This window comes from Diorhabda carinulata, chromosome 10 (genome assembly GCF_026250575.1).
Source record: "Diorhabda carinulata isolate Delta chromosome 10, icDioCari1.1, whole genome shotgun sequence".
NCBI classification, from domain to species: Eukaryota; Metazoa; Arthropoda; class Insecta; order Coleoptera; family Chrysomelidae; genus Diorhabda; species Diorhabda carinulata.
This window is the reverse complement of record NC_079469.1, coordinates 3,207,384-3,234,136: the sequence shown is the minus strand read 5'-3', so window position 1 is coordinate 3,234,136 and position 26,753 is coordinate 3,207,384. Positions and strand designations below refer to the sequence as shown.

At 31.4% G+C, this 26,753-nt stretch overlaps 1 protein-coding gene and 1 long non-coding RNA gene across 3 annotated transcripts in view; both read right to left on the bottom strand.

The window, feature by feature from the left end:
- LOC130899149 (fasciclin-3) overlaps positions 1-26,753 on the bottom strand; it is a 285,955-nt gene that overhangs the window by 247,057 nt on the left and 12,145 nt on the right. The window lies entirely within an intron of this gene.
- LOC130899150 (uncharacterized) lies at positions 21,281-26,576 on the bottom strand. The gene is made up of 3 exons (XR_009059974.1): positions 26,359-26,576; positions 25,913-25,957; positions 21,281-25,836 (listed from the first exon to the last, which is right to left on the bottom strand). It is a non-coding gene; the product is annotated as an uncharacterized LOC130899150 (long non-coding RNA).

The window sequence follows — 26,753 nt, the reverse complement described above, 5'->3', positions numbered from 1 at the left end:
TCCCACGTTTAGCACGGGTTGGACCGCGTCTCATCTATCTATATACTATTTATTATAACTCCAACAGTTCAAAAAACTTGACAATAGCATAGTTTTAGAAAAAATGGAGCCATCAACAATCACATCAGGGATTAATGTGTGATATTTTCCATACTCCTGTCTCTTCTGATTGATTTGACGAACCTAAATTGAGGGCTTTCTGTTCAGCTTATGCTCTTTCCGATGAGTTCGTTGCGAACGCTCGGTCCGATGACGATAAGTGTGTGACTACCTTTAGTAAGAAAGTTTGTAAATGCGATTATGACTACAGTGTTGTGGGGACTTCAGGACTTTCTTGATTACTTAAATAAAAGGATAACTGACTACCAAATACAACAAAAGTGGCCTGTTTTTTCGGTCATTTCTTAATCTAGAATCAAGGAAACCAATTTCAAAAGACGAATCATTCTCCAACACGAAAATGCGAGCTTTGAGACACATGAGTCCAAACCAAAACGTTTTTGAATAGGCAAAACATCGAATTGACGGGTCTTCGGCAGTACAGTCCTTTCGGCAATGAGGGTTTAGGTTTGAGTACAGCTGTGTCTGTCTTCGCTGATGACAACCAGACTAGAAATTTACCATGAAAAAGCTGAATCGACCACGAAAAGTATGTTCTATTAAATATTCTTTGTACAACAATTTTTTTCTGCTTTAAGGTCACTAATTCGAAATAATTTGAACCAAAATATAATAGATATTTCTTGAATCATATATTTATTATTAAATAAATTATGTATATGCATTCTAACACATTTTTTTTTTTTTTCATTTATCATATTAGTTACATCACAATTTCTTTTGATAAAATTCGTAGGTCTCTAGAAATGCGCTGATACAACTCTGCAAAGGTACAAAACAATTTCTAGAAATTTAAACTTCCTCTGGTGTCTATTCAGTTTATGTAATCACTTGTAACACGTTTCTCTTCGAAGAGAGTATCTCCCATATTGTTTGTAGTAGCAGAGATTTTCGTTATTGCTTGAAACGCTTTGTCACATCTACCCAAACACACTTTGATCTTAAGGTAGCGACAAACGACGCTTTTATATACGAAAAATTCATGATACTTAGTGCAATATCATCTTCGATAAACAGCCGGGCCTCTTCGAAAAATATTTTGTCAAATAAAACAGATTGTATAGTGAAATTAGAAATGTATATTCATCTGCAAACTTCACATTTATTGTAATTTTTTAAAGAAAAAAACACTTTGTTTCGTAATTTACGCGAAAGCAGTTTTTCTGGCAAAGATATAACCACTTCGTCAGCCCATACATGACATGTATTCAAGGCAGACACCGCGCTTGAATTGGAAACGCTTCTTACTGGTTTTACGTGAGACATTTCTTCACTTTAGTCCTTACATACTTGTCATTAATTCCAGCCTCAGAGAAACCTCTATCGACGAAAAAAAAACCAAAGGAATATCACCTTCAGGTTCAAAGTCATCGTCTGTATATTCTTCGATGTTTAAAGGGACTCCAAGATCATTTTATATCAGCGTTTCGTGTGGAACTGTTCCCCGATACAAACCAGACTCATTTGTACTATAAATTTGCTGTACGGATAAATCTTTCGTCTTACAATATCTATGAATTCGTTTTGGAATGATTTTACGACGTATTAGTTGTATAACAACTTCTCGACAGTTATTTTGAGTTGACGTATTTCGTTTTTCTTTTCAAATGTTTCCGACCAATCTTTACTGACAAAAAACACTCCACACCCAAGCCAATGCATCTTCGAGTTGAGGATTTTCAATTCTGTTCTTCCTTCTTTATTTTTTATATTGGAAAAATACGATTCTTTTCACAATCAGATCGTAATAATCTAGAACCCGGTCCTGGATAATCTCCCGAAATATCTATTAACCAGAAACTACTAATTTCGTTATTTACTAAAACATATATATACATTTGGCAACTTCGCTTCTATACATCTATGAAATAATTTACGACGTACGTTCATAACAAAGCCTCCAGCAATCGTAGTCCATTATGTATGTTGTAGGTAATATTTTTGTTTATAAAGCCGCTTAATTCTCAATTTTCGATTCGCATCTGGCGCCCAAGCAATTAAAAAATAAAACTACACTAACTTTATATAAACAAGTGACCTATGTAAGTGCAGAAGCCGTTAAATATCACCAACAATCCAAAAGCCGTACGTAAACAAAAACAAAAGGCTCGTTATGTTTATTCATGCAGACGGCACACACTTTAGTGTGGTTACTAGTTGTAAAGGCAGCTTTATTTCAACCATGTGTTTTAATTTGCTTTAAGTGTTTTGTAAATTAAATGAAAATTTAACACGTGTGTGTATGTGTGTAGATACCGATATTTTGTGATGCTTTGAATCAATTGTGAATTGCTCTAATCACTATAAGTGTGAATAATAAAGATTAATTTGCAAACTACTGCATGATTCACTCATTGAGATTGTTTCTATTTCGAGAATACATGCGTTGTCGACAAAATTTTGACGTCGCTATTGTAATATGTGTTGCATAAAATACGTGCGTCAGTAATACCATATTTTCACAATAAAAGGGTTACTTTTTATTATTAAGGATGTTTATAACAAAAAAAAAATGATAAGACTGCTCAGCAAAGTGCAATAATAATATAGAAAATTCAATTAATACAAAACGTTGTTTCTGTAAATGGGTCATGTAAGAAGTGAAACGTGTTGCATAAAATTCGTTCGTCAGTTAATTATTGATTATGGAAATTAAGAGTTACTATAAATGTTTATAATAAAGAAAATGATGAATATACTCAGAAAAGTGCATTTGTACTTTACAAAATATAATTAATACGAAACGTAATTCCTCCAAGTAGGTCATGTGAGAAATCTAACCTTATTTTCATTCTTGTGTGGTTTTGTCGTGACTTATCAATTTGGAATCATAGAATTAATTTTGGTACACGAATAGTCATTGTATAAATTGACTAAAATTAATAGCAGATTTTAAAATAACCGTTCTACGTGTAGGAAATACTTTTATAATTAAAGTTAATAATATGGTTCAATAATTTTAACTCATATCATTACTGTATATTTATTATTATATAGAAAGTATTATACTAAAATTATAGAAAAAATTTTGGAACTTAGATATTGTAAAGCTACGAGGTATGATAAAAAAATGATGATGATCAATCTTTTTCCTTTACTATACAACGTTGAAGCTATAACGGGAAAGCTTATTTGGAAATAAGTTTCATCTTTTTCGTAGATACCTTTTTGGTACATTTTCTATTCTCGTGAAGGATCGGAAGTCGCGTGCAAATAGCGTATTTTTTATCTTTTAATTGACACTTCCTTTCGTAAATGTTTCCTTGCAACAGTTGTGTTTTGTTGATAAATCTTATTCTCAAATTTAAAGGGTGTAGTTGAAGACGAAACACTGATTTTGTTGAAATTTTTGAAAAAAGTTTGTCCTTGATTATAAAAGATAATCTCTAAAAGGTCCCTCAGTCCTCTTTATGACAATTTTGCCGCCGGTTACAGGACGATTGAAGGAGATTAAGTTAGGTTAGGTTAACCAATTTTACTCTTTCAGAGTTATTTTGGATCATAACAGCCAAAGGAATAGGTTTATGTAAAAAATGTATAAAACTTTTTTTGTAAAACTTTTTATTAGCTGCATTTTTTGCTTAAGAATTTTTTCTCTAAAATCTATATTTCTGGAGATATTTAGTAAAATTATTATAATTTTGAAGGGCATTGGAGACAAACGATACTTAGTAAATAAACATTCTTTTAGGGGTTATATTTTTTAATGAAAGACAATTTTTAATCAAAATTTCAACGACTTCATTCATTCAATTTAATTTTCGTTTATAAATATCATATTACGTATTAATGAACACATTCAGTACAATTAAAGACAATTAGCTGGTGAACAATTAAAATTTGTATCATAATCGCATTTTAAAACCATGACGTATACAACTAACCTAAATGTAAAAAAGTGTCGATTAAAGGTCAAATTTTTTATTCATGACACATCAATTTATATGCGTTTTATTGTTCATTAACATCATATCAGACCTGTAAAATTATTAAGCCGGATACACACGTTCAGTTTAAACTGACAGTTAAAAATGCGTAGTTTAATCTTGACGTATGTCACTTCAACTAAATCCCTATTCTTGTTTTAATACTAATCGATTCACATATTACTCAGGTGGATAAGTTTCTTGAAATGTTTGTTTCGATACTTAATTTAACAACACTATTTTCAATAGCCATCATCGTTTATATTTATCCCCTAAACATCTATTAACATTTTACTATATCATTCTCTTTTAGAATTATGTAAACGTCGTCGCCAACTGGTTCTGTGTTGAAAAACAAGACTGATAGGTACTATTTAAACATACCCGAAGTTATCTAGAAGTTAAACCGACTCGAAACAGTTGCTACATTGTAATTTGTCATATATAACGAATAGTTAGGACCCCAAAACTCAAGTTTCCATCTCAACTACCCTTTTGTATTTGTAGAAGAGACCACTAGCGATGTGGCTTTTCACTTTTCAGTATAACCGCTACAAGACTTTATGTTTAGATAGTTTTAAATATGTCATCTTATGAGTCATGAGGATTTATTGAAATTTAAGTAAATAAAGTTATCGAACTTGAATTGTTTATTAAACTCGTCAGTGTTTGTGTTAACAACGATAAAACATAACCTCAATATCGAAAATTATTAAATATAATATTTTTAAAGTGAGTTTTAGAAATTTATCTTTTAATTACAATTCGTAATAACGGTATTCTATTAAAAAAACAATTAGGGCTGTTCGGAACAGATTATTCTGTAGAAGAAATTCAATTTAAATATTTCTAGAACTGGAGCTTTCCAGTAATTCAAAGGATAGTAATGACACATGTAATGTAAAAGCCTTACCACAACCACTCGACTCGTTATATAATTATAAAGAGAATATAACCTCATAATTGAAACTTGTTTTAGGCAACATCGAGAGATACAAAGTGGACAAGACTCCTAAGGGCATATTGTTTAAGTTTGCACTTATTTATCTCTATTTAAAAACTGACGTAATTAAATTTAAAGCACAAAAATCATTGGGGTATATATAGATAAAATGACAGATGACATATGGTTAAAACGAGTATTAAAAGGTGATAATAAAGAAGAAGATTTCTAATGATGATAATATAGACAAGCTTATAATGAAAGGAGAAGTAAAGGGAGTAGATGCCGATTGCCTTTGAGATGTCCAATCACAAGCAACCTCTTCACCAGGCTAAATATCTTCATATATATACAGGGTGTCCCACGACGAGTCAAAACTATCTGTATATGGCAAAATACTTATAGTGAAAGCATGAAAATTTCTACGTTTGGGTTTTCGGATATGATCTTTTTAACTAAAATATTTTCAAACTTGGTCGACTTCCGGTAGAACCGGAAGTCGACTGTAACTTTGTTATTTTACATAGAACACCCTGTATATTAATACATTTTTGAAATCTACGTAAAATTTTAGTTTACTTTTGTCTAAAAACTTTTTTCGAAAAATTCATATTTTTTAAGTTATTAATTTTTATGTAAAAAATTTGAGCATTAAAGACCCTTATAAATTATTTTTTTAAGAGGCTACCCTTAAAGATATGAAAATAATTTCTGTTCGGTTGCTTTTAGCAAGGTCATACGTATTTGAGTCTATGTTGAAAAATTTTAATTTTATACAGGGTGTGTATAAAAAGTGTTCATATTTAACTTCATAAATATCATGAATATTAATTAATAAAACCTCAAATATCTCGGAAACGACTAAAGGTTGGAATAGGATTAGTAAATACAATTTGATTTGATTTTTTTTACAGACCGTCACAAGACAAAGAAAAATACTTTTTTATTTCTTAGTGCTTGTATCAACAACGGGTCAAAATAAAATTTAGACCACACCTGCATCTCTAAAACTTTACAAAAAACATTTAGTATCTCGATAACGGTAAGGTTTAGGTATAGGAAAGTATACATGAATTATTTTTTATACCTGAATGCATTAAAATTGAAAAAACCGGGTGGTTCTATTTAAAAAAATGAAGAAATTTAATATTTACGAAGTTAAACTTTGAGCACTTTTTATACACACCCTGTATAAAAAAGAAAAATTTTTAACATAGATTCAAATACGTCTGACTTTGCTAAAAGCAATCGAACAGAAAACATTTTCATATCTTTAAGGGTATCCTCTTAAAAAAATAATTTATAAGGGTCTGCAACGGTAAAATTTTTTACAAAAAAATTAATAACTCCCAAAAGTATGCATTTGTCGAAAAAAGTTTTTAGACAAAAGTATACTAAAATTGTATACAGATTTCAAAAATTTATTAATATACTTAATATACAGGGTGCTCTATGTAAAATTTTCATGATTTTACCATAAGTATATTTTGTCATATACAGATAGTTTTAACTCGTCGTGGGACACCCTGAGGATGAGCACCAATAGCTTTAGGGGCAGGTTTCTTGATTTCCAGACTAAAGCATGAGGAGTTAAAAAATTTAAAGTAATATCAAAGTGAATGAGTTATCTAGAAATCATAATGCACAAAAAATATAAGCATATTGAAGAAGAAATTGAAGAAGCGTTCGAAGCGATGCCAAAGAAAGATACTCAAATAGATAGAGGCGATTTCAATGCAAAAATTGGCAAAGAAGAAATATGTTTGCCAGTAAAATACATCGAGCACGAAGAGACAAAAGACAATGGAATATTTAGTAATGTCATCGCCAGCACGTTCATAACTACTAACAAATGAATCGAATTAAATAAGAAAAAACAAACAAAATATGGAAAAAATGAAAGATCTCGAAGTCCCTAAATTGCACAAACTTGAAATTATCAGATCAGTGCTATATGGTGGGTGCTTAATCTCTGTGCAGCCAAATTCGTGAACATTAGCATTGGAAAGCAAAGCAGTATTGACTGGAGCATTGACATGAAGCAAGGCACAGCCTTTTATCGATAATTTTATACATATATGAAATTGCCTTACTATCTCAAAGTTATTAGCAACATTCACGGTTATATTTGATTCTTTAAAGTCGATCGAAATTTTACCCTCGCAATCCCAAAATATTGTAGCCATCACTTTTTTTGGTGATTTGTTTGTGTTGCAGTTTTTTTGATTTTCGACACCGTTCACTTAAGCAATTTCTTTCGCCAATTTGATGGTTTCTGGACAGTCTTAAAATAATGCGCACAAGTCAAAAGAAAGAGCCTCCATTTTAATTTGGATTCGGGTTGGTGTTAATCCTCAAATTTGAAACATTTTTCATAACAACTTTCGAGTCATCGTTCGAGCTCTATTATAATAAAGTGGATCGAACCAGAAGCTTCTATATGAGACCAAGAACTTAACTGGATCATTGGTGGGTATAAATAATAATGGTTAAACACGGAAGATACTTGCAAATAACTTTTTTATAATAATAACTGAGTTTTAGCGGTTGAATGACAAAAAAGCAAATGAAATTACCTAAAAATCTTCTAGACAACGATAAGATCGTATTTTTTCGAGGTTTTCTGTATTGAACAATTAGAGAGGGAAACGTAAACTTGAGTAAATATTTTATCAGTAGGGCGAGTAAAAGGAGAAGCAAATTTGTTTTCCATTTACACAGTTTGAGCATTTACGAATGAATTCTTAAAATTTGGGTATCGAAAAGTATCTAATTTATTAATTCAAAACGTTTTCTGTGTAAGTAAATATTGAACTTCGATTGGAAAGCTTTATCAACATATTATTGGTACGTATTAGATAAATTTGTTTATTATTACACAGTAGAATATAGATAAAAGAGAAATATATAAAAATAAATATTTTTCCAAATTTTATGGTTTTCTTAGATGATAAATTTTCTAAGAGCGTTGCTTTATCTGTAACGAAGCACTGCAACAAAATGTATACAATGCTACAAAAGATGCATTAAATATTGAGTCTAACATCTGCGCAGGTAAGAAATTAAGGTACTTCGAATATGATTCCAAAACAAAACACCATGTAAAGGTTTCGAAAGTTGTTTGATATCGCTCGTTTATTTGGAATTACAAGTTATGTGGCAACACTGGACCTAGGCCTGATTTCGTATCAAATGGTTGCTTTTGGTACCCATATCAAAAACAAACTTGAATTTTATGAATTTTCAATATAAAAAGAAGTAGTTTTTGACTTTAAAAAGAAAATTTAGAAATTACTTTAACCTAATTGCTTCGAAAACGTATATAAATGTCATATAAATTCATAACAATGAAAGGACTATAATTTCTATTGAATTTGGCCGAAATTTATCGCATAATTTGATATATATCAAAAGAAGAAAATAAAAAGAAGACAGAGGTTAGGTTAGGTTAAGTTAGGTTAGTTTCAAATGGTTCAAATACCTTGGAAACAATGATTTTCCTTATGAACAAAACTCTGACCGAGGACAAAGTTTCCCAAAGCTATCATTGACGAAATTTTAGTGGAATTTAAAAAATCTGACTTCTAATATAATATAATTAATTATGTAATTTGAAAGTGATGTCTTGTATGAAGATGGTCCTAGAAGTAATTGGGCTGACATAGAGATGGCGGTAGTTGTTTGAAAAATACCATCCTGGTAAATAGGACTAAAAAAAATCTGTCTGCATACAAAAAATTCTTTCGTATTTTTCATCGGATTAGCATAAAATGATTGAAATTAAAATCAAGCTCTCTCTATGTGCATCTCGTACAGCTTAAACAAGAGAACATCAAAGAGGATGTGTCACATGGTTTGGACTACGTAATCCAGTTAACCGAGCCTTTTTCCCATTCTCACTATTATTCAAGTTAATGAGTGATTCATGCAAATATACTGATGGCACGATCTCATTTGAATATAAGATTTTTTAAATTATAATATGCTTAATAAAGGAAGATCAAATATTGTTTACTTGTACTTTACAAATTTAATTGTTTGTAATTTTATATTTTCGCGGTCCCCTCGTTTTTTGACTATAGAAAATCGAATAATCAACCGATTTCGATGAATTTTTGTTTTGAATCTTCGTTTTCACGGCGGATTTACGAAAAAAATTATGGGAATAAAACCAAATGAAAACTTATATTGGTTCAATTAGGTTAGGTCAGGTTAGGTTAGGTTAAGTTAGGTTAGATTAGAGGGGGCTGTGTTAAAAATTGTTCACATTTGATTTGCTTTTCAAAGTTAACTTTTGATATTGTACACTTGATTACAATAAGTGATTTTGAGAATTTTTTTATTCATATATAAAAACGATTATATGGGAGAAAAAGTCAATTTTAAGATAAATTTTTATTATTTTTAATTGTAAAAACATAATAAATCAACATTTTTGTATATTTTTTTTTTCAATTTGTTCGTTTTGTTGTGTAGATCATGAAAAAAAATATAACAACTTCATTTGATTATTTGAAAACAAGTTATCAACAATTATACGTAAATGAGTGCATTTTCCTGAACATTTAGAGCCCTGAAACCATTTTTTTATATTCCCATAATTATTTTCGTAAATCCGCCATAAAAACGAAGATTTAAAAAAAAATTCATCGAAATCGGATGATTTTCCGATTTTCTATAGCCAAAAAACGAGGGGACTGCGAAAGTATAAAATTACCAAATTTTTTTTTAATAATCATTAATATATAAAAACATATTTTCTGTTCATATATTTCCACAGAGTTGATATTAAAGATGGACAGAGAAAGGTATGGGAAATCGAACTCTTGACAGAGACAGAAACAACATTGTTGTACCAATCTGTATCATGACGTCGAATGATGTGAAAGTGATTGTTTATATCATAAACAAGATAGAGATAGAAAGATAAAGAACATCGGCAAAACAATCTCTATCTCTCTCTACTTGATTCTGATTGGATATACATTCCTAATTGGAAAAGGTAAAGAAAAATTATTTTTTATTTCAATGGCGAATAGTGAAAGATAGAGAATGGTAAACTGATGCTCTTTCTCTCTTGTCCAATAGTATAATTCAACTTATAAGACTCTCCCTGATGAAAAACGTTCTCCTGTCCCTAGTCTACCACCAAGCTTTTTATTCAAGTATGGAAACAGAAAATAGTCCGAGGAAGTTAAATCTGGCGAATAAGGTGGATGAAGTAGCAAATCAAAGTTCAAATCTTTAATTTTGCCCATTGCAACAAGGCATTTGTGAGCTGTTGTATTGTCTTGATGAAACAACACTTTGTTTTTAGCCAAATGTTGTCGTTTTTGCTTGATTTTTTCGCTGACACATTACATAATACTCGCCATTAATAGTGTTTCCTTTTTTCAAAATAATCAATGAAAATTATGATCTTCCCTGCAAATTGAACGGTCTTTGCCTTTTTTGGAACCAGGTTCTCCCTCTTCAGTCCATTGTTTTGATTGATCTTTTGTTTTGGGTGTGAAGTGATAGATCCAACATCTTCACGACGCTGTTTTTGTTCCATTGTGAGCAAATGCGGCACCCATCTTGCGTCCAGCTTTCTCATATCCAAATTTCCAGTTAATATGCGATGTACAGCACTTTTTGAAATGTCTACGATGTCTTTCTTTCAGTCTACATCATCTAGTACCTTTTTGTGGATTTTCTTCAACAGTTTTCGAGTCGTCATCTCATTTGGCCGACCACTGCGTTTGAACTCTGCTAAGCAATAATTTTGGAGCAATGTCACCTAGACCAGGTACTTCTGCACATCCTGGGTAAACCATTACTCATGAATAAGCTTTTAATCCACCGAAAATTTACCGAAATTCACCGAACATGACAAATAAACGTATACAAATATAATGATTAATATTAAAGATGTAAAAGTTTTTTGAAAAAACATTTTCATTTTTCGAGAAAGTCTCCTTTTTAGTATTTTGTATCCTTATTAACCCTTTTCAAATAAAAATTGCCTTCTCCCTTCTCAATAAAGACGTTTAGGCGATAAAGTCTTCGTCTGTTCGAAATATCTCCCTTACAAGTAAAGCTTTTTGGTTACATAGACAAAAGTCTGGCCGATACGGTGGGTGGTTAACCAATTCGAAGTACTGTCCTGACTTGAAAGTCTACTTAACAAAGACTTCCAATATATTTCATCTATTTTTTTATCGATCCCCGTTATAATTTTAAACATTTAAACAATCATTAAGGCTTTAAGTTATTTTCAAGCTACTTATGAGAATATTGAGGTGGCTGTACACTTTTCGATTTCTTTTAAAAACGACTTTTCAATCAGGTTGTAGTAGTAGTTTCTATTTTGACTTATTGAGGTTGGTATTTGTTTTAGGGTAGCGGGGTTTGATTATTTTTTATGAAAAAGCAAAATTTATATTCAGTTTAGTGTTTTTACTTCTAGAAATTTTAGAAAGATATAGATTTTTGAGGTGAAAGCTTATGGATGCTTCTAATCGCCTGTAGCTGTTCGTAGAGGTGGATTTTGAACAGTCTCAAGCATTTTAATGTCTAAATTGATATCAATATGTTTGTAATAATATTATAAAGTGCTACCCAATTTTCACTGGCTACCATTTTTGAGAAAAAGTTGATTTACAGTTAAAAGGATTTCTATACCGACTGGACTATTGAAGTCGAATTAAAAAGGGTTTGAAAGGGATCTTTTTTTACGGGAAGTTCAAGTATTGAATAGTAAATAGATCACTACAGTCTTGATCTTTCTTTTTTTATCGAATAAAATAGTTAACGTTATCGTGTATGGGAAGTTTCCTTTTACGAGGAGAGTCGTAAAATTAAGTATGTAAAAGATAAACAACTCTTAAATAATCAGGTGAAAGTTTTCGAAAACAAGAACATTTTATTATCCCTAAGGCTTTTTTATGTTTGTATGGGGTGTAATTTTGATCGCAAGCTTGGCGGCGCCAACTAAACGATCTATCTATTAGAGCTGGCTCCAATAATTTCAGAATTACATATATCCTTTGATTAATTATTATAACTCCTTTTATACAGGATGTCCAATTACGAGTTGGAACTATCTGTTTATATGGCAAAATACTTATACTTTAAATAAAATACTTACTTTAACTAAAATATTTTCAAAGATGGTAACTTTGTTATTTTACATAGAACACCCTGTATATCAATACATTTTTGAAATCTACGAAAAATTTTAATATACTTTTTTATAAAAACTTTTTTCGAAAAATGCATACTTTTTGAGTTTTAATTTTTTTGTAAAAAATTTGACCGTTGCAAACCCTTATAAATTATTTTTTTACGAAGATACCCTTAAAGATATTAAAATGATTTCTGTTTGGTCGCTTTTAACAACGTTAGACGTATTTGAATCTATGTTGAAAATTTTTCCATTTTATACAGGGTGTGTATAAAGAGTGTTCAAAGTTCAACTTCATAAATATCAAATTTCTTCATTTTTTTAAATGAAACCACCCCGTTTTTTCTACTTTAATGCATTCAGGAATAAAAAATAAGGAAAATTTATGTATACTTTCCTATACATAAATCTTACCGCTATCCAGATATTAAATGTTTTCTATAAATTTTTAGATATGCAGGTGTAGTCTAAATTTTATTTTATGGTTTAAGTATAGGAAAATACATGAACTTGTCTTATTTTTTACCCCTGGAAGCATTAAAATAGAAAAATTCGGGTGGTTCTATATAAAAAAATAAAGAAATTTGATATTTATGAAGTTAAACTTTGAACACTTTTTATACACATCCTGTATAAAATAGAAAAATTTTCAACATAGATTCAAATACGTCTGACTTTGCTAAAAGCAATCGAACAGAAAACATTTTCATATCTTTAAGGGTATCCTCGTAAAAAAATAATTTATAAGGGTCTGCAACGGTCAAATTTTTTACAAAAAAATTAATAACTCAAAAAGTATGTTTTTTTCGACAAACGTATACTAAAATTTTACGTAGATTTAAAAAATGTATTAATATATAGGAGGTTTTATGTAAAATAACAAAGTTACCATCGGTAGAACCATCTTTGAAAATATTTTAGTTAAAAATATTGTGGGACACCCTATATATAGGTTGTTATATTAACGATTAGTGTTTTCCTTTTGAAAAAATTCATATTTTTACTGGTTCAATCAGTACTAAATCTATTTTATCAGTATACTATGGGCCATTTAGATTTTTATTTCGAATCAATATTATTTTATGTGTGAAAAGGCATTACACAAAATTTTATCGACCTTGCATTTCAGTTATTAGTAATATTTATGTGCTGAAACCGCTTTTTCATGAAATTTATTATGAAGAATTTCTGTAGAACTGCGGAACTGAAGCTGTGGCGGATATAGAATAGTAAAATAAGGAATAGAAAGAAAACATACGGAAAATGTGATTGTTTTCATTTATTCCGTTGACCATTTAGCTGGTAAACTGGTTCACCAGTTTACAGGAAACCGTAGAAAAGCTACAACATTCACGATTTACAAGGAGAAATTTCGTAGATCGTCGCTAGCAGCGAAGGAAGTTTCTTTTTCGGCATGGGGAGAAAGGGGCCGTTTAGTAGTGATCCAGGTGGGTAAAAAGAATGTTCTTGACAAAGGAATTGCAGATAAGATGCAGTAGAAGTTTGCTCTTTATTCGATTATAGGACAAATGTAGGGTTTATAAGTATGAAGTAAGGTAAAAGGGTGCGTTCCTTTCAAGACCTTAATGAAGCAGTCTCGTCTCCGTACTATGTCCAAAGAGTGAACCTCACTCCTTTAAGTGGGAAATTTGAGGTGGCACCCTCCATCTCCTACACCAATTCGAGAATTTGTGTAGGAAAGTTCGGAATTCGACATTGAAAAACGGTAGTTTTTAGTGCCACCTTTTCCAAGAGGTCACGGGATATAAAAATAATGGAATGAAGACTACTATGGAGCATTGTGGAACGCCAGTAATGAGGTAAATAGTTTGGATGAGGAATGAGGAACAAACTTTGACACTAAAGCAGCTGTCAGTAGGATTTGAATACATTAATTTTATAATCGGATAACCAGAAGCTTTCTAACGAGTCCGGCGTGCCAGATCTGATCGAAACCCTTCCGGACAACTATGAGGATAAGGGCGACGTTGTTTAAATTCGTATTTATCTCTACTCGAGTAACCAGGGCCAACTTTTTACTGATCTAATTATCAGATCGAATTAGCTATTGGGATAACTCGAAATTGCTCTATAATCAAATATTAATGATGAGTTAATTCTCTGTTTCGTATTCTTTGAAAACAAACCAACGTTTTATCGCCGTTTAACCTGAAGAAAATCATTCGGCCATGTTTGTTTTCAACCCCGATTCCTTTTACGGCTCGTTTGACACTTCCAATTAAACAAAGTTGCTCACGAAACTTACTTCATTAAAAGGGCGAATAGAGTGAGTCTTTTTTTTTTCTCTTTTCTCATCCACTAGTTTGAATTTAAAATTTTAACGGTTATTATATCTCCGGCTAGACGCGATGCGTCCGCTGCTAGATAATTGAGGATCCTACAGGGCGGTAAACAACATTTAAATTGAATAATATCCTACATTATAAAAATAAAATTTGAATTTCGTTGCACCAGTTGTCCGTAGATAGAAATTCGTAGAAAATATCGTATTTAATTAGAATTCTTTAATAAAGTCGAAAAAAATCACACTCTAACCAAATTTTAGATCATTCCAAAAACTTCTAAAGTAACTGTGACTTTAGTTGATTCCATATTTAGTTGAATTATGATAATATACAATGTCTCCTATTTTAGAATTAGTTTTTAAAATAATTTTTGGAAGAAAGATAAATTTTGACGTTTCGACTTTTATTTAAGTAAAAATTCTTTTAGTCCTTACATCTCAAGAATGTTTTTTTAATATTTCATGGTTCCTTAATGCAATTCTATTTTTTTATCGCATTGATGACCTTTTAATCTATTTTCTAAATACTAAGATGTCTGCCCCATGTAGACAGCGTCACATTTAGTGCAAGGCACAGTATTTCGATAGGGAAAGTCCTCGTACTTTGTAAAGGAAAAATGTTTTATATTTTGATGTTTGGTTTCTGTTTTGTTCTTCGATTGATTGTAGTATCTGTTTAAAAAAAATAGAAATTCTTTTAGTCCTTACATCTCAAATATGTTTTTCTGATATTTCATGGTTCGTCAATGCAATTCTATTTTTTTTATCGCATTGATGACCTTTTAATCTATTTTCTAAATACTAAGATGTCTGCCCTATGTAGACAGCGTCACATTTAGTGCAAGGCACAGTATTTCGATAGGGAAAGTCCTCGTACTTTGTAAAGGAAAAATGTTTTATATTTTGATGTTTGGTTTCTGTTTTGTTCTTCGATTGATTGAAGTATCTGTTTAAAAAAAATAGAAATTCTTTTAGTCCTTACATCTCAAATATGTTTTTCTGATATTTCATGGTTCGTCAATGCAATTCTATTTTTTTTATCGCATTGATGACCTTTTAATCTATTTTCTAAATACTAAGATGTCTGCCCCATGTAGACAGCGTCACATTTAGTGCAAGGCACAGTATTTCGATAGGGAAAGTCCTTGTACTTTGTAAAGGAAAAATGTTTTATATTTTGATGTTTGGTTTCTGTTTTGTTCTTCGATTGATTGTAGTATCTGTTTAAAAAAAATAGAAATTCTTTTAGTCCTTACATCTCAAATATGTTTTTCTGATATTTCATGGTTCGTCAATGCAATTCTATTTTTTTTATCGCATTGATGACCTTTTAATCTATTTTCTAAATACTAAGATGTCTGCCCCATGTAGACAGCGTCACATTTAGTGCAAGGCACAGTATTTCGATAGGGAAAGTCCTCGTACTTTGTAAAGGAAAAATGTTTTATATTTTGATGTTTGGTTTCTGTTTTGTTCTTCGATTGATTGAAGTATCTGTTTAAAAAAAATAGAAATTCTTTTAGTCCTTACATCTCAAATATGTTTTTCTGATATTTCATGGTTCCTTAATGCAATTCTATTTTTTTATCGCATTGATGACCTTTTAATCTATTTTCTAAATACTAAGATGTCTGCCCCATGTAGACAGCGTCACATTTAGTGCAAGGCACAGTATTTCGATAGGGAAAGTCCTCGTACTTTGTAAAGGAAAAATGTTTTATATTTTGATGTTTGGTTTCTGTTTTGTTCTTCGATTGATTGAAGTATCTGTTTAAAAAAAATAGAAATTCATTTAGTCCTTACATCTTAAATACATTTTTTTGATATTTCATGGTTCGTCAATGCAATTCTATTTTTTTTATCGCATTGATGACCTTTTAATCTATTTTATAAACACTGAGATGTCTGTCCCATGTAGACAGCGTCACAATTAGTACAAGGCACAATATTTCGATAGAGAAAGTCCTTGTACTTTGTAAAGGAAAAATGTTTTATATTTTGATGTTTGGTTTCTGTTTTGTTCTTCGATTGATTGTAGTATCTGTTTATCCTTTCAGGATCTTATAGTTCGATAGATCTATCAGTCAAACTTATCATCATTGATCTTTTTTGTGACATAGAAAGACACTAATATATTTTATCCTTATTTAATTACAGCTTGTTTAAGCTTCGATTATTATTCTCTGTCCTGCATTTGTTTATTCCAGTCACGAACTACCAGATTTTTCGTATCTTGCACAAACTGAATTTGGTGTAGTTATTCTCACAAATCGTATCAACTTTTGGTATATTTGTAGTTTTTCCACGTCTTTTATAATTGTCCTGTTACTCAGATTGTTTGAAGTCGATAAAAAGCAACTACTAGATTTTCCTTGTCTCAAACCTTGATATCTCCCAATTTCTGGTTCCACTACCTTGTTGGGGTTTTCTCCCTTCATTATTGGAATAATCGATCCAGTAGACAACTCTTTTGGCATTGCTTCCGTTTCCCATACTCTTTCTATGATCTTGAATATCTTGTACCTTCCATATTTTATTAGTTCATCCACCATTTCATCTGGTCCTGCTTTATTGCTTTTTAGTTCGTTGATTATGTCATTACATTCCGCTTCCGTCGATTTTTCTTCATTTTCTAGTGTTGTACCATTTTTACTTATATCATCTTCTTTGTTATCACTGTCTTCTGTCACTTTTTTCATTAATATTTGTTGTAGTTCGTTTTCTATTTCGTTTATTTATATGTTGATATAATTTTACAATTTTATGATAATAATTATATTATAATCATTTTTTTATACTACTTTCGAAATATATAAAAGTTATTAAATTAATTTCGATTACATTTGATTGTTTATGTATCCGTAAAATTTAAATTTTCGTAAAAAATCAAGAATAAAAAAATACTAAATACATCTCATTCATAATTCGCAATATTTCAATTATAATTCATTATTTTCTTCAACAATGAAATCAGATACCGTTAATAAAGTGCCAGTGAACTCGCTATATTCGGAAAAAAATTTTTTTATATAAATTAGTCCAGTAAATAATAAATTTTGTAGCGTAAAATCCGTCACGATAAATAGAGTTGTTATTAAATAATCTAGTTACATAACAAGAAAGTTACAAGAAACTTTATTGACATTAATAATTATCATTGAATGAGCTGTTGATATGATATCATCATTTTTGCACCACCACGAGCGAAACGAGTGGCGTAATTCATCCCAATACTCGCGAATAGTCTTTCTTGTACATCTGGTTGTGTGGGACTCACCAAACGCTAAACCACCCACCAAATCCCCTCCTTTTTCCATAGTAATGATAGTGGAACCATTCTGATAAGGTGACATCATTATCATGCCGTTTATTTTTTACGTTTAATCCAATTCAATAATTTAATTTGTGTATTTTATCTTCACTATTTTTTTTTCTATGCAAATGGATACATGATCCCCTTTTTTGCCAGATTAAAGTAATTATATTTCTTATGGTTAGCTCTAAACCCTCTTCTAGTTCATTCCTTATGTCTCTCAATTTAGTACTAAACCAAAATGGGTGTTCGACTTCGTCTATATTCATGCAGAATAAGCACCTGTCTAAGTCTCAACCTTTTAGTGTAAGTCTTCAAACGTCCATGGTCTGTTAGGTAGAATAGTTGCTCTGGTACGGACATGTGGTGAGGATGGAGCAGAACATGTGGCCGAAGAAAGCGTTGATGTATTAACCGCAGAATAAAAGTAGACGAGGAAGAGCCTCAAAGACCTGGAAGGATCTTTTTTTGCTGCTTCTTTAGTTCATTCCTCTACTTTGTTATCATACAGGAATACTTGTATTTTCATTATTAAGTCGATTGGAGGTATACCTGCGATGGTTTCTTCGGTAATTTTATACTTTCGCGGTCCCCTCGTTTTTTGTCTATAGAAAATCGAAAAATCATCCGATTTCCATGAATTTTTGTTTAAAATCTTCGTTTTTACGACGGATTTATGGTAAAAAATATGGGAAATATCTCACCTGGAGATTTCATATAGTTTTATAACTTTGAATGTGATCATAAATGCACTTCTTGGTAAATAATCGTTCATAACTTTTTTACAAAACATCAAACGCAGTTCATGTATTTTTTTGTTAATCTATACAAAAAAACGATCATTTCGAAAAAAGAAAAAATTGAAAAATGTTTGTTTATTTACTTTTTATCTCTTTTTAAAGATTTCATATGGTTTTCTGCCTTTAAATGTTATCATAAATAATTTAGAAAATCGAAAAATCATCCAATTACCATAAATTTTTTTAAAAATCTCTGTTTTTACGGCGAATTTATTTAAAAAAAAATATAGGAAATATCTCAGTTGAAGATTTTATGTGGTTTTATGATTTTAAATGCACTTCTTGAGATATAATCGTTCATAACTTTTTTACAAAACATCAAACGCAGTTCATGTATTTTTTTTTGTTAATCTACACAAAAAAACGATCATTTCGAAAAAAGAAAAAATTGAAAAATGTTTGTTTATTTACTTTTTATTTCACTTAAAGATTTCATATGGTTTTCTGCCTTTAAATGTTATCATAAACAATTTAGAAAATCGAAAAATCATCCTATTTCGATAAACTTTTTTAAAAATCTTCGTTTTTACGGCAAATTTACTTAAAAAAAATATAGGAAATATGTCAGTTGAAGATTTTATGTGATTTTATGACTTTAAATGCACTTCTTGAGATATAATCGTTCATAACTTTTTTACAAAACATCAAACGCAGTTCATGTATTTTTTCTGTTAATCTATACAAAAAAACGATCATTTCGAAAAAAGAAAAAATTGAAAAATGTTTGTTTATTTACTTTTTATCTCACTTAAAGATTTCATATGGTTTTCTGCCATTAAATGTGATCATAAACAATTTAGAAAATCGAAAAATCATCCTATTTCGATAAACTTTTTTAAAAATCTTCGTTTTTACGGCAAATTTACTTAAAAAAAAAATATAGGAAATATGTCAGTTGAAGATTTTATGTGATTTTATGACTTTAAATTCACTTCTTGAAATATAATCGTTCATAACTTTTGTGCCAATCATCAAACGAAGTTCATATGTTTTTTTTGTTAATTTACTAAAAAATAAACGAATATTTTGAAAAGTAAAAATCACATAATAATGTTTAGTACATAAAACTTATGTAAATAGTCAAATTATACTTATTTCTTTGGTCTACACCAAAAAAAAATGAATATTCACAAAAAAAATTATGTACAACTGATGATTCTTGAATGTTAAGTAACTTAAACTAATATTTATGACTCCAAAATTTTATATTTTTATGTTTAATGCCAAAAAAATATATTTTAAACAAAAAATAGAATAAATCTTTTTTAATTTGTTCGTTTTTTTATGTAGATTATGAAAAAATTACAACAACTTCATTTGATTATTTAGAAAAAAGTTATATGTGAATGAGTGCATTTTCATGAACATTTACCGCCCTGAAACCAAAGTTTTCAGTTTTTTATATTCCCATAATTATTAAAATAGTTTTTCTTGATTTAAAATACAAAACTATGTCTCCAATTATTTGCCATTTTGACAGCAATATCGCCTTGTTCTATAAGTTCTCTATTCAGTTCCTCCGAGGTCAAATTTTCGTCTTCTTATCGAGTGCTTTCAGACCGTCTGCGCAGCTTCATATAATTTTCAAAATGATTAGAAAGTTAAGAAGAATTTAGCAAAATATTATGTGATAAAAATATATAAAATTATCAATTATTAATCAATAGATCACCTGATATAAATAAACAAATTGTCAGTGTCAATATCATATTTTGATAAATACTTAAAGAAAAATCGAAACGTCAAATTTTATCTATCCTCTAAAAATTATTAAAAAAACTAATTTTAAAACAGAAGAGACCTAAAATCAAGATCATTTAGATGCATTAATACATCAAAAGGTCTAAGAAATCAGAGATTAAAGAGGGAGGAGGTGTTCATAGCCTAACCTAACCTAACCTCACTCAGAAAAAGAGAAAGTAGCACTATCGGCAGTATACTGCTGAATTCTTTTTCAAAAGAAGTTTCTCGTAACGTAAGGTTAGGTTATTTTAGGTTAGGTAAACAGGAAGTCGGCCATCTTTGAAAATATTTTAGTTAAAAAGATCGTATCCGAAAACCCAAACGTAGAAATTTTCATGATTTCACTATAAGTATTTTGTCGTGGGACACCCTATATATATATATATTATTGTTCAGTGTAAAAAACTGTACAACATATTAAAATTTCAAGGTGATCGGCGGTTAATAACCAAATTTTTTGATATTCCGTACACTTCCCACGCCACTGCTTTAATATATTATGAGTGGGTGTGTAAGTTTTTTATAGATACAAATAAAAAATTTGACACGCAATCATGGGTGAGATACGTCATCACATGCAGGCATTTAGTGAGATCATTATCTTTGCATTTCTTTGTAGATGCGAATCTGCAATAGAAAGTATACCAATTAATCTAAAAATAGTGGAATTATTTTCCTCTTTATACACATACCTTGCCGTTAATGCGTATATTTATTATTTTTGTAAACAATGGGTGCTTTCTATTCACATTTAAGTGATCTGAGATACTCAGTGAATAAAATGTACAGCAAAATAAACGTCGTAACTAAAATAATATTATTTATAAGTTTATTGTAATTATTTGTTTATTTTGATGACAAGATGTGACAACGTTATGTCCTTAACCTCACTTTCAATCAACTCACCAAAGCACGCGGTCCGAAGCTTGTGCAGATCGAGGGAAAAAACTCACTTGTGAAACTGGTTTTTGGTGTAAGTGGATAGCAGTTTATTTTTAAAACTAAAGAGATTTTTGTTGGAATGGGAGTGTTTATATCACAACTCATTTCTTACTGCAATTCCTATATTTTCAGCTGTAAATTGCTGCTCTATTAAGGTAGCAGAGTCAAACTCGTTACTTGTTACACGAAAAATGGAGAGGAGATTTAGTGGTTACATTGAACAATGTTCAAATGAGCCTAGAGAATAAACAACATAATGGAAACTAAAAATCGGCCGATCTTTTCGATCAGCAAAACACATTTTTCGGTTTTCTTTCGACAATAAAATTTTTTTTAGAAAGTTTTTTTTGACATTATTTAAAGTCCGAATCGGTTCAAATTGTACTCAAAGTCAAAGTTTGGTCAAGCCCTTTCGAATGGCTCCAACCGCGATGGAATCGGTCGAGCCATTCAAAAGTTATAAGAGGGTCACATACATACATACACCTTCCGCACAATACTGGAGGAAGCAGTCTGTGTCGTTTCCGGAACTTTGCCACTCAGAGTTTTAGCTGAGGAAAGAAGGAACCTTTACCAACGAAAGAGGTCAACTACACTAAGTGCCGAGGAACTCAGAGCTTAAGAACGGCAGAACAGCATCACACGATGGCAATCGCAGTGGGATGCCGCAACAAAAGGAAGATGGACATACCGGCTCATACCAAAGATCGACGTTTGGCTGAATCGGAGTTATGGCGAGGTCAACTATTATCTTATGCAGATGTTGTCAGGACATTGATGCTTTCGGACATATCTTCACCGCTTCAAGCATGATTATTCACCGGTGTGTCCATCCTGCCCAGGAATCAATGAAGACGCAGAGCACGTTTTCTTTGACTGCCCACGATTCTATCCGCAACGAGATGAGCTGGAGACGATCCTAAAAAAGAGAATCCAGCCAGAGACAATAGTAGAAGAAATGCTGTCAACAGAAGCTGCCTGGAACGCTATCAATTCGTTTGTCACGGAAGTCCTTACGGAACTGCGTTCCATTCAAAGAAGAGCGAGTGACGTCCACTAGAAGAAAGAAGATATAAAATCTTAGCTACCAGAAGGAAGAGCAACAGCTAATTCCTCCCTCTGCGATGTAATGCCTAAAAGGCGGGTCCGCAGGGGATGAGAGGATAGAAGATAAGAGGTTTAGGGGCACTAGCGCCGCAAAGTCGAGTCTCACATATCCAGGCGTACCACCTATGCCTGGAATCCGTTAAAAGGATTCCCCCCTCTTATAACCTACATACATACAGACATCATCGCGGAAGCTTCCTAAGACCTGAAAACGTCAAGACCTGAGGGAAACTCGATTTTCGAAAAAAGGGGTAAACACAATAAATTCCAAATTTTTGAAAATTTTCAATTTTCTTAGCGGAAAGTTTAAAAAAAAACTCTATTTTCGATTTTCTTTCTCCAAGAATAACTCAGAAACATATCAACTAATTTCGACCGGACTGGCGGCGATCGACGTGGTTTTTTGAGGTTAAGAGATTAGAGTTAAGTTTTGAAATCGATCAGTGAAGCCGTTTAAAAATTATTTCAAAAAGACCACATTAAAAATCGATTTTGTTGCTTATTCTTTAGGCTCATTTGAACATTGTTTAATTTAACAACTAAATTTTCAATCCATTTTTCTTGTACTTGCAGCAACAAATTTAGCAGTTTCAGCAACTAAATAGCAACAAAAAGCTAAAAATTTTACATATTTTTTATTGACTTTTGCTAATTCGACGCTGCTACTTTCATAGAGCTGTAAATATTAATATAGAGTCGTATTGAAAAAAACTTATTTATACATAGAGTTTGATATTCTTATTAATAATTGTTTACACCACCACTATACACCAACACTCCCAATTACACTGTCTGACGCGCGTTTCGATAACCAAGTTGTCATCTTCAGAGACTATAGGTAAGCTTTTTGTTGTTTTATATGATTTGCAAATAATAAGGTTCGTGAAATAAATAAAACCCTTTCAACATACTAAATATAATTTATTTGCCCCTAAAATAGGTATCATACCCACCGCTGTAATATGTTTATTTCATTAATTAAAAACCTACCCTTATGAATACCTACGCATTATACAACATATACTCACATATTTTCTAATTATTTTCAAAAAACATGAGTTAAATATATTCATTTTTCACCCTAACTCAAATGATTAATAAAGTTGATAATCTAACCCCTACAAATAACACGCAATGTGGTTTTTACAACGGTAACCTGTCACGACAGGCCTTAGCGGTTATTTGGTTATTTCCTTCTTCTTTTTTTTTCATTTTTGTGGCTTTTGTTCACATACTGGTTCTGGTTAGGTAGAAAAAGAAGTTCTAGTGTCTCTACAGTTGAAGGACCCCGATATAAAACTGACCCTTTACTCTACGAGGACGCTCACTAATTCAACCTACTTTTTACCTGACATTCTACACAGGTAACGTTATACGGGGCATTTAGATAAAAATAATTCGGTATAAAAACAAATCGAAACTATAAAACTATGAATCTGACGTCATCGAAAAATATACAATTAGAAAGAGGAACCTCTGGAGTTTTACGTGGTTTCCGCTAGATAGCACTAGCGCACCCAATTCAGTATTTGTCAAAATGGCGTCTGGGCAACAGAAAGCGTTTTGTGTTACATACTTCTGTGATTGTTGTTAAACCTTCTAAGAGATTTGAACTGCAATCACTAAAATTTCGTCAGTATCCCGATAAAATCCACCCGGTATGCCGTTAGGAAATTAAACTTGATTCCCCGAATGTTCTACAAACTTTACATCAATGTGACAACAAAGCCAGATAATAAAAGATGTTGGTTCCTTTCTTTTGTTAAAAATACTGTTGAAGGAGACATTCAAACATACTAAAGCCCATGTTTTGCTGGAAATACAGTCAAAGTGAAAATTCCAGAGGTTGTTCGAGAAAGGGGCGATTAAAAAAACATTCTCTTGACAGTTATCAAGAAAATCGACGACGATTTTTATAAGCTAGCAAGCAAAAAAAACTATCAATCGAATGTTTGACCAGGAACCAGTTTTTTATGTGTAATGTAGTACTGTAGGTAACTTCAGAATGCCTCCTGTCTCTGGTGGTATGAATCAAGTCTCCTTTGGTTCTTATTCCTGTCCAATTTTTGATATTGTGGAACCACGACATCCTATTCCTGCCCAATTTCCTTTTTTACATCTATCTTTCTTTCTATCGAAAGTTGGAGCAAATGTATGACCAGCAAATGTAAATGTGAAGCTATTGGAAATATCTGCAAGTCCCAATGTCTCAGTAGCTTGCCTTGTTCAAACAAAGTGACATTCATTACTGTAGTTGCCAGAATTTCGAGTTTGGTGTCGGTGGAAACGTCGTATGGGGTTTTTGGTTTTCCAGAGTGACCGGGGCAGTTTCCTGGGGGACTTTTGGGGTTTTTTCCCTTTTCGGATAACGTGGGTGGGTAAGAACAGCAATTTTTGCAAGTGGGAAATTTGATTTTGGGCATTTGTGGCCCGATGCACCAGAAGAGGTATTTCTATTACATTGTGCCAACGCGTGATCGTGGTTGTCATGAAGATTAGACAACTCGTGACGGATGAAGCTCGGGATTTTAATTATTCACATTGTTAAAAGTTTTTTCCTTTAAACGCAAAATATTAATGGAATATAAAGTTCATTGTGAACGTCATTTATGGTGCACAACTGTAAAAAATACTCCGGACAGTATTTAAAAGTGACATGTAAGATGTTTTTAAATCAATTTAGATTGAAATGTAATTAAGTCATTAGTTAAATAATTGTCCATTATTCTCCTCGGTAAGTATTATTTAAAAAATTGTGAATTTGGGTAACCTTACCCAAAGGATTCAGAAATTTTAGGTTCTAATATTGGAATTTTCCACATTACAAAGTGAATTAGGTACTAAATTCCTGGTAATACTAATAATACTTAATAGATCCGTCACGAGTTGTATTATCTCGGACAACCTTTTCGTTTACCTGAAATCTCGTATCTCGACGTAATAAAAATTGTGACGAGTTGGAACGCACCCCCAACAACAATGGTGGAGCGGAAGTACCGTATTAGACAGCTGTCAAAATACGTTAGCTAAAATATAGAAAGAAGTTGAGTGTATCTAAAGGGTGCCATTTTGAGCACATGTAAACGGTATGAAAAATTTTTATTAGTTACGTTTTAATATAAATTCGTTGTCCCAAATGAATAAACCGATATTTTAAACAAATCATTTCCTCAAAATCAAAGAATCGAATAATAAATAATACTAGTAACGTTTATTAATTCCACTTTTATAAGAAAAAAAAACTGAGACGAATTAACTGGAGACCGTTTAAAACATTTCGTTAGGTGAAAATCTTGTGGTCATTGCCTTCTAAATAGATGTGGGGATCTCGAAGTCGACCGGCTTTCTGTCTGTTTGAAAATACCTTGGTACCTGTGCGTCTTGGGGTTAACTGCTTATTGTAGTTGAGTAAGACCGACAGGTGTATTACCTGAAAGGTGTATTATTATCTTTCCAAAAAGATATCCGTGCTCTAAAACGTTTTGTATAGATAATAAATTTAAAATTTTGTTATAGACGAATGTGTTTAACTAGATTTTAATACTCACGTCTAATTTTTACAGTTAGTTAATTCGTGACGACAATTCATTTACCTGTAAAAGAAGAAGAAACATTAGGTATAGAAAGTATTCCGAGACAAAATTTGTTTCAATTATTTCACACTTCGGTGAAGAGACCGCAAAACTTGGAATTTGTTGATTTATTTTAGTATAAATTACAACTTGTTTTATATATATATATTATTTATAAAAATTACGCTGAATTTCTAATTTAATTTTGCAATACTACAGGGTAGTCAAATGATAATTCAAAATTGGCATATCTTCGAAACTACTAGTTGTAGATCCTTGTGTTGAAAAATTTTGCTCTAAAATGATTCAAACGAGATGGTGGAAAATATTAACAAGATGGTAGCCGGGGGTTATAGCCGCCATTTTGAATTTTTAACCATTACATCAAGTATAATTTATCTATTTTCACTTGAAGGACTTACTTGAAGGATGTACCAGGGTGTAGTATTGGTTATGACTTTTTGGACATGAATTTTGGACAATCTTCAGAAATTCATCCTGTCTCGACGTGCTAACACGATTGAATACAAAAAACCAGCGATACACGGCTGCTCGAGATGGTGCTTCATCACCAACAATCGAAGCGAGTTGATCTGTTGGTTTAATCCACGTCGAAAGTCATTTTTGCACCAAGATGAAGGTTACAAATGTCTCTAAACAACTCACCATTAAAAATGTCAAACTTTATGATGGCAACGTCAAATTTGACACATTTCCATTAGTGTTGTCATATTTCAAAACTTAAATAGCCACCGTCGTATCCAGTGTCACGACAATTTAAGTAATTCCGTTCACATAAAAAAATCTGGCTAATTAT